Below are 17,721 nucleotides of genomic sequence, written 5' to 3'. Positions count from 1 at the left end.
AATCCTGGACCATGTCTTGCAGGGTGTCTGGAACGTCGCAATGGGGGCATATGTACGAGTACTGCGTAGGATACAGTCTGTGCATGATTATTCCGTGCACGTAGGTGTTGGTCTGTAGGCGGCGCAGGATGACTTCTTCCTCCTTGCTTAGATTCTTGTGTGGCAAAGCGTACGTTCTTCTGCTGGGTCGGTGGTGTTGCAGAAGCTCCGAGTACTTTAGGGCGATGTCATCAACGTTGGTGGCCGGCCTAGTGTGGGATTGCAGGAAAGCCCGGCTGGTATGCTCGCGGGCAGTGGCGTGTGCCGCCTCATTTCCTGTCATGCCCTGATGGCCTGGAACCCAGTCGATGAAGGTGTCGGGGAGCGGGGCGCGTGCGATGTGATTTCTTAGTATCTTGAGCGCTGTTTCTGATACGCGGCCTTTTTGATAGTTACGAGCTGCTGCTTGGGAGTCTGTTAGTATTACTGCTACTTCAGGGCAAGTTGTTATTGCTAGAGCAATTGCCGTTTCCTCTGCAGTCTCAGGGGCTCTTGCTCGGATGGTGACAGCTGCAAGTTCTTTGCCTTGGTGATCCGTCACGCTTAGGGCAAAGGCGTTTCGTTTAATATACCGGGCAGCATCGGTGTACCTCGTATGAGGGTCTCTCCCGTATTTCTTGCTGAGTGCGCGGATTCTGCTTTGGCGACGCTCCTTATGATAATTTGGATGCATATTGCGCGGTATACTTGCAACGCTGATGCAGTCCCGGACTGCAGGTGGGATTCTTGCTTTCTGGTCTGTGTCTGCAATGTAGCTTTCACTGTAGTTGAGGTAGCGCAAAACTGCACGTCCGGTAGGTGTGAGCTTGAGCCGCTCTAGTTGGCTGATCTTATGAGCCTCGACAAGCTCTTCCCATGTATTGTGGACGCCGAGCCGGAGGAGTTTCTCCGTTGATGCCATGGGTGGCAGCGTCAAGGCTACTTTGATTGCCTTTCGAATGACGACATTGAGTTTTTTGATTTCTGCCGGCTTGAGCTTCAAGTAGGGAGTTCCGTAGGTGATACGGCTAGTTAGGAGGGCTTGAATTATGCTAAGCGTGTCGTGCTCCTTGAGTCCGCTTCTTTGGTTTGTGATCCTCTTGACGAGGTGCGTAACTTGTGACAGTGTGCGTTGGAGACGCGGGAGAGTGGCCGCCCCTGATCCGTCCTTGTGGATGTGAAGTCCGAGTACGCGAAGAGAGTCGACTGTAGGGATCTTGGTTCCGTTGAGCGAGACGCTAGGATCGGGTTCGATATAGTTAGGTGGTCTTCCTCGTGTCCGTGCTCTCAGGACAAGAAGCTCCGACTTTTCAGGTGCGCATTGGAGACCGCAGTCTCCGAGGTATCTTTCGATGATATCTACGGCTTCTTGTAGATTGCGTTCTTGTTGTCCAGTAGTAGGTGCTTTGGTCCAGAGTGTGACGTCGTCGGCGTAAAGGGCATGGCATAGGTTTGGGATGGCGTTCAGTTCTTTCGGTAGCTTGATCATTGCGATATTGAAAAGGAGGGGTGAAATAACTGATCCTTGTGGGGTTCCTTTGTTGGGTAGCCGAAATTTATCGCTGCGGAGGTTGCAGACGCCTACTGTTGCTGTTCGGTGCGTCAAAAAGCTGCTGATATAGTTATAGATCCGGGCTCCGCAGCCTGTATCTTCGAGGTTGCGGAGAATGGCTTCGTGGCTCACGTTGTCGAATGCGCCCTTTACGTCGATTGCCAGGATTGATGATTTGCGTCTGTGATCGAGGTAATCAAGCAAGTCTTCTTTGAGGAGCAGGAGTACGTCCTGCGTGGACAGATGCTGCCGGAATCCGAACATGGTGTGCGGCAAGTGTCCGTTGTCCTCGAGGTATGTTGTTAACCGGTCGTGCACCATGTGCTCGAGGAGTTTGCCCACGCAAGATGTGAGGGAAATGGGACGTAGGTTTTCGATGCGAAGAGGTTTGTTGGGTTTGGGGATCATGGTGACCTCCGAATGCTTCCAGGCTGCTGGTAGGTCCCCTTTTTCCCAGCAGTCGTTGTAGTACTGTAGCAGTGCTGTAGTGGCAGATTGCGGGAGGTTGCGTAAGAGCTTATTAGTTATTCTGTCCTTGCCGGGACTGGTGTTTCTAGTGAGTTTGGCTAATGCTGCGTGGAGCTCTGCCTGGGTGAATGGTCGATCGAGATCTGGGTTTGGTGTACCGCCGTACGCCTTTCGGGTGGCTGATGAAGTGGGCTTGTCGGTGCTAAGTTTTTGCTGAAGCTCACGAAGGAGATCATCCTCCGATCCAGCATGATTGTGGATCAGTCTGTGTAGATCTTGCCTCTGTTGCGTTTTGGTGCGATCGGTAGCTAAGAGAGCGCGTAGGAGATGCCAGGTTTTCTTGGTGCTGAGTGTCCCTTGTATGCTGTCACAAAAGGCGTGCCAATTTTGCCTGCTAAGTTGCTCCGCGTAATCTTGGGCCTGTATGGTGAGAAGGGCGATTCGTTGCTTAAGTTTTCTATTGAGCTTTTGTCTCTTCCACCTCTTCAGGAGGCTTCTTTTGGCCTCCCAGAGATGAAGGAAATGCGGGTCGACTGCGGGGGTGTTGGTGCTTAGCTGGATGGTCTTGGTGTGGTTTTCTGCGGTGATGAGAAGGCCCTTGAGCCAATGGTCGATGTCGTCAATTGTTGTGTTGCCGCTGAGGTTGTCTCTGAAGGACTTCCAGTCTGTTAGTCGAGCAACTCCAGTCTTGTTTGGTTTCCGGTTGTGCGCGATGTCAAGTTGGATAATGTGGTGGTCGCTTCCGAGCGTCTCCGAGAGTCGACTCCACTCGGCCCAGTGGACGTTCGCTGTGAACGTAAGGTCCGGGCTAGTGTCCCTGGAGACACTGTTCCCGACTCTCGTGGCCTGCAATGGGTCGTTCCAGAGGGTTAGCCTGTGGTGTTGAGCAGTGTCGTGCACTCGCGCTCCCTTCTTCGTGGTGCTTGGATAAGCCCATGCTGTATGTGGGGCGTTGAAATCTCCCATTATAACAACTTGATGGCCTTTCGTGCGTTTTCTAAGTTCACGGACAAAGTGGTCGAATCCCGGAAGTTGATCACGAGGAGGGCTGTATATGCTGGCGATAAAGAGACTTTGCTGCGTTTTTCTGTCTGGTATGATCTCCACTAGGGTGTGCTCGATGGGGATGTCTTCTATTTCGTGTTCCTGCGTTGTGAGAGTTTTCTTGGTAAGGATGGCTGTGCGTTGAGTTTGTGCATGAGCGATGTATCCTTGAAGTCGGACGTTGTGGGTATTGGTTTCCTGTAGGGCAATTACATCAGGGTAGTCCAGTTTGACAAGTTCCTGTAGGTTTGCATACCGGGGACGGAAGGATCGACAGTTCCATTGCCAGATGCGCAGAGTATTTTGCGGGCTCTTTGTTGTGGTTTTAAGTGTCGCCATCATGAGGATCTTCAGCTTCACAGGCAGCATCATGGTTGGGTGAGATCGAGCGGGAGGCATTGCGACTGTTCGTGCGAGCCTTCTTTCTACCCTGCTCGGTCGTGTTGAGAAGGCTGTCGAGGTAGGACTTGGTGACATAATTGTTCTTTGCGTGTGCTATGAAATTGTTGACCTGGGCTGTTAGGCCGGTAACCTGGCTTGTGAGAGTGGCGACTTGATTCGCGAGGGTGGTCACTTGGGTGTTAAGGGTCGCAATCTTCTCGACGACAGGCTTGGTGATGTTTTCAATCAGGGCAAGGATGAAAATAAATAAATAAATAAATAAATAAATCACGACTGGCTACTGGTGCTAGATGTTGCCGCCGTTGATTGCACATCACAGTGAAGAAAACAAAAAGCGTCGTATTTAGCTAGATAAATAAGAACGAAGCACTCATACATACCACTACATGGTTGCACCAAGAAAACACCACACATGTAGTCGCCACTTGCAAACTCCAAAATCTCGGTTTGCTGCTCCTCCATACCTGAATGTATTAAATAATACAGTTCGGTTAGTTTCGCATTCAATATTTCGCGTTGGTATATAGCGCCTGCGTAATTACCTGGCGCGGTAGGAAATTTCCCAAATGCTAGATTACATTGAAGTGGCAATAGGACCTTGGACGAAAGGGCCACAGGAGTCAATAAACTGGAAAGAGACTCGAACAGTATTCAGCATTAAAGCAAGCTTGGATGGAAGCGATGTCGACCAAAGAGTTCTATGCGGATGACGCTTGGAGCTCGTCGCTTCTATGCGTCGCCTGCCAGAAGAGCCAGGGATAGACCGCGCTACCCTAATCTAACGGGAGGAGCAAGAACGTTGAGCTCGCACACGAGCAAAAAATGAGCTTTCTTTCATATTTAAGTTTACCGGATTTTTTTAAAGATCGCCTGTCGCAGAGAGAGAGAGAGAGAGAATGAAGAAGAAAGGCGGGGAGGTTAACCAGATATGAGTCGTGTTTATTCGTGGTTATTCCAATATTCCCACTGAGTGTAGTAAAACAGATAATGAATTATGCTCCGTGGTCAATGAACAGGAAGAAAGCACAGACGGCCAGCATGGAGTCATGGCCTATTACTGATAGCATAAAACTGACTCATGGTCACAAAATAAGTCACAAAGAAACACAAGAACTAGCAGAAATATGGGTATTCAAAATGTGCCACAAACATCTTGGGACACTGATTAATGGACATGTTTTGCAACGTTGGTTATTATGCGCCAAGTGTGCTCGAAAAAAAAATCGTAGTTTCGGCCGAAAGGCGAAGCATTGATTTCGATAGCAAATTAATTGACAACTATACGAAGCAACGATATCAGTTTCATCGGCCAAAAAAACTGTAAACATAGCCATCTTAGCTAAATTAACAAGCATGGTGTCACGCGCGCACAAGCAGAGACGAACACGTCTCACTCGATGACCGCGGGAACTCGCTGTCAAAACGCTGAGTGAGGAAGCGAGGCAGCAGCAGCGAGCGAATTGACTTTCGTGCTGCGTCTTGCATCTGCGCGAACTAAGCCGCGAAAACACAGCGCTCGGCGGACTCTGTGCCCGTCGCGGATGGCTTTCAAGATACAGCTGCCTGGGTGGGCCCCTCGAAGTAGAACGCGCCTCCCACCCTACCCGCCCCTTGGACCCTTGAGCTCGACCGAAGACGGCGCGCTTCCTCCCCGCTTTCCTCCCTTCCGCACCCGAGACAGAGCCGCGATCGGCGGCTCATGCTCAGAAGCTTTCACTCGCACATACGGGACACGTCGCGCGGCGACAATTTATCGCCCATAGACTTCATACAGAACCTCACAGCGACATCGACGGCAGCAGTGCGCCTGGAGTGTTCATATAATGGCTATCGCAATAATAAATTACAGCAGACTTGTGCGACCTTTCCGAATCACAACCTAATTTCCAATGAAGCCGTTTCCTTGGAGCAGTCGCACCAGGTAAATAAAGCGCGTGCTTTAAAATGCTGCCGTATATGACTCGCCAATTTGAGACCATGCCCTGATATAACGCTTTTGATCAGCAACGATTGTTTTACGAAGGCTGTAATTAAACTACAGACGTTTAACTTCGCATGCTGATTTAGCCTAATGTTCTCCCTATAATTATTACGTCTCACCTCGCTTGGCTGATCAACGTGCGTCTTATTTTAGCAATATATAAGCAATGTTTACTTTACCGAGGACACCGGAAAAATGTATACGTGAGCCGCCTTTGAACGCATGAATATAGACAGAGAACAAACAATGGTTGCGTAATCATTTTCAAAGCTACTATTTAAGCCAGAAGCGTTGATGTTTCGCCACACATGACACTTAAAATACTCCCCAGTTTCGTCGAGCGTCAGTTCAGCGGGAGGTAGAGTTCTCTCGTAAGTCTGCCAAACATAATAGAAAGAAACCCATTATGTGTTTGAGCACTTGCTAACGCATGTTTCTACAAAGGCTGTAATTGACCCGCACATTGCGTTCTCCCTATTTCTAATTTTTATTTCGGCGGTGTTTCAACTTTTTTTTCAGGGCAACGGGCTATATTCTGCGTTGTTCGTGAAACACTTGCAATGCCCTGGAGGGCTGACATATGCAAAGACCGTAACTATTACCCACACTTAACCTGCCCCTTAGTTTAACTAAACATAAACAACGTGCCTCGGGCCAACGTAATAACATTTGCGTATCAATATAACATAATACTACACAGTTTTTTCACTAATAAAGGAATACGGGTAATCATCTTCTCAGCTGAATTTTTGGTACTCATCAACCGCATCTATAAAATCATACCGTACACTTTATTCTTTTCCTTGTCCTCTAACGTTTTTGATGGTTGCAAGATAATAATTGTTTTCACTTCTGTTATTGTTCTCTTAAAATATAGTCATCACATTTGAGTAGTTGTTCAAAACTTGTCTTCTTTATTTCTGCTTTTTCTATATTGTTTATTCGTTGCTGTTTCTGCCACATTCATTATGTACGCTGTCGCAGTTATAATATTGCATTCTCACTATTGTTTAATGTTTCGTATGTATTTCACTTGCGGAACTAATTACGCACTGCATTTAAGCAATTTCTCTTGGGAGGCTTTCTGACGGTTTTTCCTCGTGGCATCCTCCTCTAAAACTTGAGATCAGGTATACTGTATTGTATTCATTACTTCAAATAAATCATTCAAATCCTTCTGAACTGTGGTATTGTTTCCAACTGCACTGCACATAGAAAATTTAGATTTAGTCAGTGTAGAAAAAGTAGTGTTCCAATTAGGCTAAAGCGTGCAGTTCGCCTTTTCAAACGCGTAACATTAACTGAAAGCTTCAAAAACTAGAATTGGGGTGCCTATATTCGATGATGCCAAAAGTGAAAAAAAAGATACAACTACATATTTTTGGCATATAGCAATAACATGAGCCTAGGTGTGACAATATGTTATTTGTCATACATTTGAAAGCTTTCGAAGAGTAGTAATCCAATGTGGTAACAGTAACTATAGTGTTGGGACGTTAACCACGAAGTCGTGGCTTCATATCCCGCCTGGATGGTCGCCTTTCGATGGGGGCGAAATGCAAAAACGCTCGTGTACTTTGATTTAGGTGCGCAACAAAGTACCCCAATTAACTGGCCAAAATAATTTTGGATCCCCCACTCAGAGGCGCCTTATAATCATGTCCTGGTTTAGGCGTTCCTAAAGCCCAGAATTTTTTTAAATCAAGAGATGCGACAGTGCCAAAGTCTTCAGACTTCATTATTCAATACCAAAACATACGATTCCTTTTTCGAAATAAGGTTCCAGGGCACGGCCACCTCTAATCATCGAAATGGTTGCTCATGTTAAGGAAGAGTGAGGCTTGTGCAGTGTATGATGTAGTTACTCAAGCGACTAAGTATTTTTGATAGAGTAAAAAAATCATATACCAGCCAAGACTTTCATAGTGGTTTTTTTTTTATTGATATGATATAAGGAGATGTTGGCGCGCAATATAAGGCGCCGGCTACTCCTTATCTCTTGGGTGGTTCCGTCATACATCATTCAGGGTTCACGGTTACATGTCAAATAATCTTTTCACACAAGCACCAGGACTTATAAAGCAACGTTTCCACAGGAAGACTATGGCAAATGTCTCCACACCTATGTAGTCGAAAGTCTCAAAAGTACAAACGATACTGTCGCCTAATAACACATTTTCTAGTCAGCGGGTCAGCGGGTACATACAATATACATGGCAAATGTCTCCACACATATGTAGTCGAAAGTCTCAAAAGTACAAACGATACTGTCACCTAATAACACATTGTCTAGTCAGCGGGTGGTGTATACATCGTGTAAATATATTAGCACATACAGTCACAACAGATCAGTCAACATAACATAATTCCCAAACAGATGGATATATAGAGTCACATTGAAATGAACAGAACAATGAAAGCACTAATAACGTCCAACGATGCCGCTGTCTTCAAAAAAAGTTTTTAGTGCTTTTAAAGCGCTCTTCTGCAAGGCCGTTGTTGGCCAAGGGCCCAAAAGTTTCCTTAAACTGAATGGTCTGCGGTCTAATTTACTTAGCGCTGATTTAAGTCGGCTTCTTGGTGTGTCGTGATGTGGGCAATCTAGAAGGAGGTGATATATATCTTCATTTACAAATCCACAATCACAATCGGGGGTTTCCGCTCGGCCAATTCTGTGTAAGAAATGCTTTGTGTAGGCAGTGCCTAGCCTTAATCGATGAATAAGCGTTTCCATAATTCTATCTAATGACAATGACAATTTGAATTCAATAAATGGATCAATATGATATAAGTCAGAGCTCTTAGAATTCTGGTCAAACCAAGTGTTTCTAGACATGTTGAAAGACGTTGTCCTTATAATGCAGCGTAATTCATTCTTAGATATTGGGAGCGGAGCCGTATCATATTTCAGGTGCGCTTGTCGTGCTGCTTCATCGGCTGCTGTGTTGCCAGGAATGTTGCAATGCCCTGGTATCCACTGGAATGCTATTGCAAGTTTCGCTTCGCTTGCCTTTGTGAGGTTTTTAAGTGTTTCATATATTATACTGTCGTTGAATGTTTTCCCCTTTGTGCTGCAGAGTGATGTTAGAGCCGCCTGTGAATCGCTGAAAATTACCCATTTTTGCGCTTCTGTTACTGACAATATAAATTTTACCGCACATAGGATTGCGAACAGTTCAGCCGTTGTGGACGAAGCCGCACGAGATAACTTAAATGATTCTTGTTTGTTGAGGAGCGGTATAATGAATGATGAAGTTGAAGAGGTTGCTGTACTGGAGCCGTCTGTATAGACGTGTGTGTATCCTGAATACCGCATAATATATCTGGTATAGTGCTAGTTGTTGAGCAGCTTGAATGAACATGTCTCTTTTGCTGAATATCCCTTCTACTGACAATTCGATTTTCGGAACTGTAAGCAGCCATGGAGGATATTCGATGTCTGAGTTCCAAAATTCATTTCCTGGCAATATGTGAATATTTTTTTGAATTTCTGTATGAACATAACGTCTATCTCGCTTCATTGTGTCTAGAGCCAATGGGTGGTTTTTATGCTGGGTTTGAAGACGGAAATAATGCCGGCATGTTTCTGTAGTTCGCATAACTGGAAATGGTGATTGGCTAGCCTCAGCTATTACAAGAGAACTCGAAGTCGCTCGTGGAACTCCTAAACATAGGCGTAGTCCTCTAGCTAAAAGTCTTTGAAGTCTCTCTTCTGACGTGTGGGAAAGTCCGTGTAAGATGGGCGCGGAATATCCAATTTTTTTGTCGTAATAATGCATTGTAAACAGTCAGCATGGACGATACTGATCCGCCCCATGATGTGCCTGCAAGTGTGCGAAGTACAGTCACTATGGCATATACCTCGTTTTCGAGTTTTTTTAAGTGGGGTGCCCAGGATAGCTGCCTATCAAGTATTATGCCAAGAAATCGATGCTGTGTGACAATCATTAGAGGGTGTCCTTCCAGATTAAGAGTAAAATTTTTTAACTACCTCCGAGTGAAGGGCAATACAGCACTCTTTGCGTGTGATAGTACCATTCCTCTTTCTCTCAAAAATTGGTTGATGATATTTATGCCGTCTTGCAATGCCATCTGGACTAGTTGAGCATTAGACCTAGATGTCCAAATACACACATCCTCTGCATACAGTGAAAACTTTGACTGTGATGGCAGTCTTCGCGTTAAATCAGTCATGACGCAGTTAAAAAGGAAGGGGCTGAGTACGCTTCCCTGTGGTACTCCCTGTTTGACAATATGTTCAGCACTCTTTCTTTCACCCGCCTGAACAAATATTTTGCGACCTGATAAAAAATCAGAAATCCATCGCAAGGACCTGCCAGACAGACCAAGTTCCAACATGCTTAGCAGAACATGAACGTGACTAACGGTGTCAAATGCCCTCTTGATGTCTAGGAATACTGCTATAGTCATGTTTCCACGTGCACGCTCGTGCTCCACCCAGGTTACTATATCTAATATTGCATCCATTGTGCATCTATGTTTTCTAAAACCTACTAAGTAGTTGGACAACCCCTTCGTTTCATTACACCACCATTGAAGTCGCGCGTCAATCATTCTCTCCATTACTTTGCATAAACAACTTGTCAAACTAACGGCGCGGAAGGATTCAAGGCACAAGGGCGTCTTACCAGGTTTTAAAATTGGTATGATTCGAGCGACTTTCCAAGAGTCAGGTACAGTTTCGTCTATCCATAAGTTATTATACATGTCTAAGAGCGCATTTGTACCTGTCGGTCCGAGGTTTCTTAGCATATTGTACGTAATGCCGTCCGGCCCAGCAGCGGACTTTTGGCGACATGATGCAATTGCACATTGGAGCTCGCTTAATGTGAAAGTGTGATCTAATTGAGGATGTTGGGCCCAGTAGCAAGCAGTAATTTTTCGCTTAGCCAACTCTACTGAAATATGAAATTCTGCACATTGTGATGAAAAAGCAGATCTGGAAATAAGCTCGCAAAATTCATCTGCAACTATTATTTCACACGTGTCCCGGGCTACAGCGAGAGCACGAAATGGGAAGCTTTGTGTTACAGGTCCGCCTAAAGAACGAATTACTAGAAAAATTCGTGGGATAGCCGTGTGAGGAGACAGCGTGCCGCAGAAATCACGCCAGTGCCGTTTGCCTAAGCTTTCCATTCGTCTGCGCATTACATTGTGTATTTTCTGAGCGTTTCTGTATGCTTCTAAACTTCCGCTCCATCGGTAAGCTCTTTCGGATCGGAGTCGGATGGCTCTTAGGTGTTCATATTCTCCGTCAACTGCAGCATAATCTTTTGGCATTGGGACCTTCTTTGTGCATATGTTCATATTATCCTGCAAAAATTGTGTAAATTTTTCCACTGTTGCATGTTGGTTAATTTGATCCGTTAGGCGGTACCGAAAAGCTTGCCATTTGGTTAGTCTGCCGTAACGCCTGATATCATAGTGCATGCTAGGGAGGTTAACAAGGATGGGAAAATGATCACTTCCGCGCGTTTCCGTATCTGTTGTTCATCCCACACCATTCACCAGATCATGTGAACACAGGGTAACATCTATGCAGCTTGAGTAATTATATCCACGAAGGAATGTTGGCGACCCATCGTTTAAAACAGTCAAGTTGCATTTATCTATGGCGCACTGAATAACATTACCCCGTGCATCACAATGATCACTGCCCCAGATGATGTTGTGTGCGTTGAAGTCGCCACATATAAATACATTAGAATGAGCTATTTTGAAGATATCCATTAGCGCTTCTACTGAAATCCGGTTTGAAGGTTGTAGATGTAGATTAATCGCTGTTATACAGAGCTTGCCAAAGGATACTTTACATGCGATGAATTCCGGGAAGTCTGAATCACTGGACTGAATTTGATAAGATGGTAGGTCCTTTCTGACGCACAGGAGCACTCTGCTAACAGCACCTTGACGAGAAGTCTTATATATCACATAATTCGAGAGGTGAAAGTCGTCAGTGATTCCCGCCTCTTGAATGCAAAGTATTGGGAAGTCGTATTGCACAAGCAGTTTACGAAAGTCAGCGCACTTTCTTCGAAGACTGTTGGCATTCCACTGAAATATGCATGGGGACATTTTTGTAGCGGTTATTCATGTAGTGCCTGCCGCAGTTTCGGCCCGGATTCTTGACACAACAGTGCTTCTAGAGGCAACAAGGCTTTTACTTCTGGTAGGTTGTTTGCTTCCGGCAAAGCAGATAGGATTTCCTTAAGAGCTGCGAAAAGCATTGGCAAAATCAGTTGTGTCACCGATGCTGTGGTATGTTGGCTATTATCTGGTGTTACTTCTGCAGTAGATGCGTAAGGTCGCTGAGAGAAATGTGTGCGAGTACAGGAGCTTTCTTGTGTATTACTTTCTGCCTGTTGTCCTCTGGGTCTCCGTAGTACTGATGCATAAGACTGGGCGCGTGTCTGTGATCCTCTTGATTGGTCTCTTCATTGCACTGTTGGTCGTTCTCTAGAGGAGGGATATCTTGTTGGTGCTCTTGGCTGTGGTGGTTCCTGTGCCCGCTGAGTTGGGTGATCTGGCACTGGATGAACAATCTCGAGGTTTGGTGCGGGTTCATTGCGTCGTGGTTGTTTCCATGAATTAGTCCATGTCTATGCATTTGTGCCGCTGCTTTTTTCTGTGGGCAGCCTGAGAAGGAGGCGGCATGGTTCCCCGCACAGTTTGCACATTTAGGTTGAAGAAGTGACTAGCACTCCTTGTGGTCATTGTCTTCTGAGCAGATTTTGCATCTACGTGTGCTACGGCAGGTTTTCGCCATGTGCCCAAATCTCTGGCAATTATAGCAGCGAAGTGCGGGTCCTAGGTATTCCTCGACAGGGTGACTGGTGAAACTCAAGTAAATTCTTCCAGGAATAGGGCGGTCGTCTCTGAAAGTCAGGATTACCGTGTGAAGTGCATATGACTTCACTGCTCCATCTTCTTGGCGGGTATACCTTATCTGTCTGCGTGCCGATATAACTCCTGCGTCTTTCAAGAAGTCTAGGAGTTGATCGTCTGTGTACTGCAGAGGCACATGTTTTACTTTCCCAACGTTTCGCGTGTACGACTCTGGGATGAATTCTAGAAGAGTTGACAGTTGGGCTAGTTGGTCGTCCATATTTGAAGTAGCAGCTTAGCGCAAATAAACCACAAACACAAGGAAGACAGACAAGGACAAGCGCTACTCACAACTGTTTAATGGAAAGGAAGGATGGTGCATATATATATATATATATATATATATATATATATATATATATATATATATATATATATATATATATATATATATATATATCCTCTTGTCACGCATGCGCCTACCAAACAGAAGTGAAGCCGGTACATGCACATCAAAGGCAGTCGCGCAAGAAGTTAAATTCGGCATCCAGTAATGTGATAGAAGGCTCACTCACACTTCTATCTCTATTCTTCTTGATAAAGAAGGCCTCAAGAGCGAGCCTGGAAGACGAGTTGCCGCTCCTGCCAAGAATGGTTGTCTCTGAAAATCGAGCGTCGCAACCACACGCGGTAACACTGGGATGAATGGGATGACTCTGGGATGAATGGCTTGACTTCCAGGCCGCCTACACTTGATAGCATCAAAAGGCATTTCGCCGATGTAAAGGAAGCAACGCTGACACTGAAACTTCCATCTCTGGTCGTCCTGAAAGACTGTACTTTTTCTTTGGCAGCAGAAACTATTTCGGCAGACACTCGGTTTGGATTTACTTGCCAAAAAGTAGCACCTTCACTTGTTGGGCGAAAGACAACCGGAATGCCTTCGGCTCGCTTTTTCTTATACGTGACCACAGTTCAAGGTGCATCTTCACCCATCTCTTCTTCATCACTTAGCTCATAAGTCGATGTTCTATCATCGTACTTTCCGTCTTCTAGGCGAGGTTTCTTGGTCTCGGCTTCACCATCAGCCATCATTCCTGAATTCGCTGAAGTTGATTCTGAGTTGGGGAGAACCAAACGTGCAGGCTTTATGAAGCTTTGGGGTCGCTTGCAAGGCTCCAGGCTTTTCATTACGGCCCGTAGCGTCATTCATATGGCTTGGTACGTTTGGACGAGCATAAGGCTCGTGACGATGTTCTCGGCTTCCCACCACCGTAGCGGCAGGGTAATAGTCAGGTCTTCAAAAAAGAAATTTCGTACCTGTAAGGCGCCTGGCTCGTTGAATCTTCACCCGATGTCTTGTTAATCAATTGTCGTCAAAGGTAACCATCACTATCCAAAAAACCAGAAAACTCAGAGCACCACATAAAAACAGCGACCGAACACATACACTTCTTCTTATTATTATTCTCATAGTGGTTGAATTATAATTGCCGACACCGATAGGCTCTCTTGAAAACCGATGAAAACATGAAATGTTGAGCAGTAAGGTCTCTATCACTTCATAACTTACCTGCACCTCCAACTAACATCAATCCGGGGTTACTGCTATCGAAAGTACCTTCCAGGGTTCTTGTTGTCTTATGCCTACGAGAAAGGTTAGGTGAGATTAGGCAGGATCACTTCGCTATGCATTGAGCGCTGCTTACCAATACGGGCTCGAATAAGATCTGTTGAAGCACACAGATTCTTCAGTTATGTTCACCACGCCATCCACTTTGCAAATGAAACTTTCATTTCGAGTAGTCTCATACGTCCATATTCGCGAGGTTGTGTTCATAAACTGAAACATGTGGAAACAGGTTGTGGTCATATTCAAGTGCTGTTTCAATTCACTTTTCTCAACACTTAAGATACGGAACGTTTGAGATGTGGTGTGATGAGCCATGCAAATACAATTTTTACAAAAATTTATGCTCGTGTCGACCGGGGTGCTCAGTGATCAGATTTGCTCAAACATTTGCAGTGGCAACATGCAGATTTGGGCAATCTAATTCCTTCCTACAGTATGACACAGCGCTACTGAAAATTCGCACAAATGCAGATGAATGAACCTCTAATTGGTAATATTATAAATAGCGAATTTTGTCAAGGTTTCTAATACTTTTCGCATGCGACCCTTGGTGATTGGCATTACAACACTACTCTACAATAATGCAATATAACAATACTATAATCTGCCTGTAATTTACGCCGCGCTATTCGCAGTTTCTGTATCATGCGTTGCACTTCGCTTGCACTGTTTGCTCACACGTCACCATTAAAGCAAATACCACAAGCGCGTGCAACCTACATCGCTTCACCCTAAGTGTGCCTACAGATACAGAGCTGTGCAATAATACAAATTACGAAACTCTCCTGATGGGCATGATGTTTCGGAAAGCACATTGATTTATATATTGAAAAAGAAAAACGTGCAGGTCACCATAATGCCACGTCATTTAGAAACACAGACTGTAGCTATAAAATGCTGCTTTCTTTGTTTTTTCTCTGTACTTCTTTGGTGACACACCAGGAAACCATTTGCAAATAATTGACGCTTCCAAAGAGCAGCATGTTAAAACAGCCTTTATTCCGATCGGGCACTTTTCAGGGCGATGGGCTATGATGCACCGAATTGTAAACTTTCATTTGGTCACTTACGTACCGGTGCCGCATCAGCGAATTAGCCCGAACCATTGCCCCTTAGAAACGGGTATGACATGCCTTGGTGGCTCACTTGTTATGCCATTCTGATGTCGAACACGAGGTCACTGGGTTCGAATCCCAACCACGGCGAAGGCATTTTTGCCGGGGCGAAACTCAAAAAGCCACTCTCGGGTGTAAAATTAGCTCTGAGTTGATTAAAGTAGGCGGCAGAAATTGTTCCGGAGCCTTCACACCTCCCCCCCCCCCCCCGCCATATGCTGCGTATCACAGCGCCTGCCATAGTTACATATTTATCTTGGGGTGGGTGAGTGGGAGGGACAGAAGGGAGGCAGTAGGTTTAAATTGTTGAGAGATTAAAGTACTTCGCGCAAACGTGCACCATCACAGCTAAAACCAAAGCTGTATTTGTTATGAGTGTCTTCATCTTACAAACGTTTCGTATTTCATGTGCATTCTAAAAAATTCAACGATTTAGGACCAGCTACCCGAGGCTTACACTGTAGTCTAGAATAACGGTTCGCTTATAAGCAAATACGCAAAATGAACATACCATTGTTACGTTATAGGTGGATATATTAGACAGCTCTGCACTCAAAATACTGAATAGGGCCGCCGAAATCAACGCTGCATAAGCTTGCCTCTTCATGATGCTTGCAAACTGGAAGTCCCTAATGCAATGCTTCCCTGATTCGCTGGGCCCTTTATATGTAGAAATAGAGGATGCACATTAACCTTTATGCAAAAAGTTTTTCTACTATTTTCTAAGCCTTGAGATAGGGTTCCGAGAATTTTTAACAGGTATGCTTAGCAGTAGATAATAAAACAGAAAGCCGGTTTCGAAAGGTCCCTACGCGCTGGAAGAATAGAGATACGTCATTCATGCTTCCACTACGTCAAACAAGATATGAATGATATCCTATAGGTCAACTATGCAAATGAAATGGTGTTCAATCTGTTCATAAATGCATTTGTACACCCAAGAGATACGTATACACACGACACAAGGGCTGGTGTAGCAAAAGTTTGAATGGAGAGTTTATATTAAAGAGGTGGATCGGAAAATCTTCGAAAGCGCATGACGGACTGAAGTGTTGTGTGTAAGTAGTCGACTAACTTGTGGAGTGACGGCTGTCTATAACTTGGCTGCTTTTTTTACCTAAACGACCTGAAAGCTATCAGGCTGCTTTAATGATTACTCTACAGAACCATGCCAAATATTGCAAAGAAATATTCCAATACGTTTTATTAGAAGGATATAAATCATAACGCGCTTTTCACTTGCTTTGGCTTAGGAACGTTGCTTGCAATTGAGCTTTTTTACTTTTGCTTTTTAGGTGCACAGCTGAAATTTGTTCTGTTTATTTGAGATACACTGCACTTACTTCTGAACTTGCCTCTGCAAGGACCCACTCAAACATTTTCAGGCTTTTTGTCCGCGTTCCAAACATCTGGCATATGTTGAGCAAAGCTGAATTGAATTCAACTGAACACAAGAATTGTGGCTGCGAGCCCTCACCAGTCTACACTGCTGCGCTAGCCAGGCCCGCTACAGCCATGGGCCTTACGTGCGAAGATAACAAGGAAGCAGAGCACAACCCGAAAAAGGCAATTCCGGATGCCGATCACGTGGTGTCCTCTCCTTCGGCCTCATCCTCTGCCTCGTGAAGGCCGCAAGGCAACGAGGCCCTCCCACTCACCTTAGGCCCACCCGAATCATATGCGATTTCTTGTGTCGTTGGATGCACGAAATTTACACGAGACGATGACAGTACATGATCTCGAGTGAATCTAACTGTATGTACATACACAAGATCTGTCCGCTAAACTAGAGAGCCCGAATCAGGTGCCAGAGTGCATCCAGGTCCTCGTGAAGGATGGAGTCGCGTTTAATAAATTAGGTTCTGTACAAGTACAAAGGTGGCTGAACACACAGTAAATTGTGTAAGCCTGTTTTGTAAAGTGTTATGAAGTTAGCAAATACTAAACACGAATAAGGTCAAAACGCCAAAAGATGCGTGGGAATATTCTATATTTCGAATATGAATCGAAGATTCTTCGCTGTTCGATTGGTATTTGATCAGAGAATTCGCCTCTCGAAATAATCAAGTATTCGCTTCTGCTCAATTATAAACACGAACACCTACTGGTGCCTTGGTCGGGAAATTCCGAGGCAAATGTACACTATTTCAAATGATTCTACAATAGTACAGCGATGAATGCCTTAGAAAGGCACCAGTTCCTCAGTTGCCAAGATGATTATCGATCACAAGTTGCCCAGTAAAACTGTCGTCTAGTTGAGAACGACGATACATTTATTTATTTATTTATTTATTTATTTATTTATTTATTTATTTATTTATTTATTTAAAACAAGTTACAGGCCTGAATAATGGCTATTTGATAATGGGAGCTTCAAAATTTTACATGGTATAAGGAGCATACAATTATACAAATCATAGCAACAGTTTGTTAATAATGACACACCGAAGAATCAAGTTTACACGATGTCAAAAATCCTCATAGAAGAAGAAATAAGAAATGCAGACGAGAGGAAAAGCCGACAATAAGTTAAATAAATCAAAAATGTGTTCTCATGTCGAGACTGAATAATTTTTTTGAGCTTCAGCTACCAGGATATCGGGAAGGTCGTTCCACAAGCGGATGACAAGTGCTAAGACCGATGATATTAAGGGTCTGTTTT

The 17,721-nt window shown here is 44.7% G+C and overlaps 1 long non-coding RNA gene across 1 annotated transcript in view; it reads right to left on the bottom strand.

The window, feature by feature from the left end:
* Positions 1–17,721, bottom strand: part of LOC139050634 (uncharacterized) — a 36,267-nt gene that overhangs the window by 3,260 nt on the left and 15,286 nt on the right. The window contains exon 2 of the long non-coding RNA XR_011508987.1: positions 3,865–3,948. This is a non-coding gene — a long non-coding RNA (uncharacterized lncRNA). The remainder of the gene's footprint in view (positions 1–3,864; positions 3,949–17,721) is intronic.

This window comes from Dermacentor albipictus, chromosome 10 (genome assembly GCF_038994185.2).
Source record: "Dermacentor albipictus isolate Rhodes 1998 colony chromosome 10, USDA_Dalb.pri_finalv2, whole genome shotgun sequence".
NCBI lineage: Eukaryota > Metazoa > Arthropoda > Arachnida > Ixodida > Ixodidae > Dermacentor > Dermacentor albipictus.
Note: the sequence above shows the minus strand (reverse complement) of the source record. Positions and strands in the feature narration are given on the sequence as shown.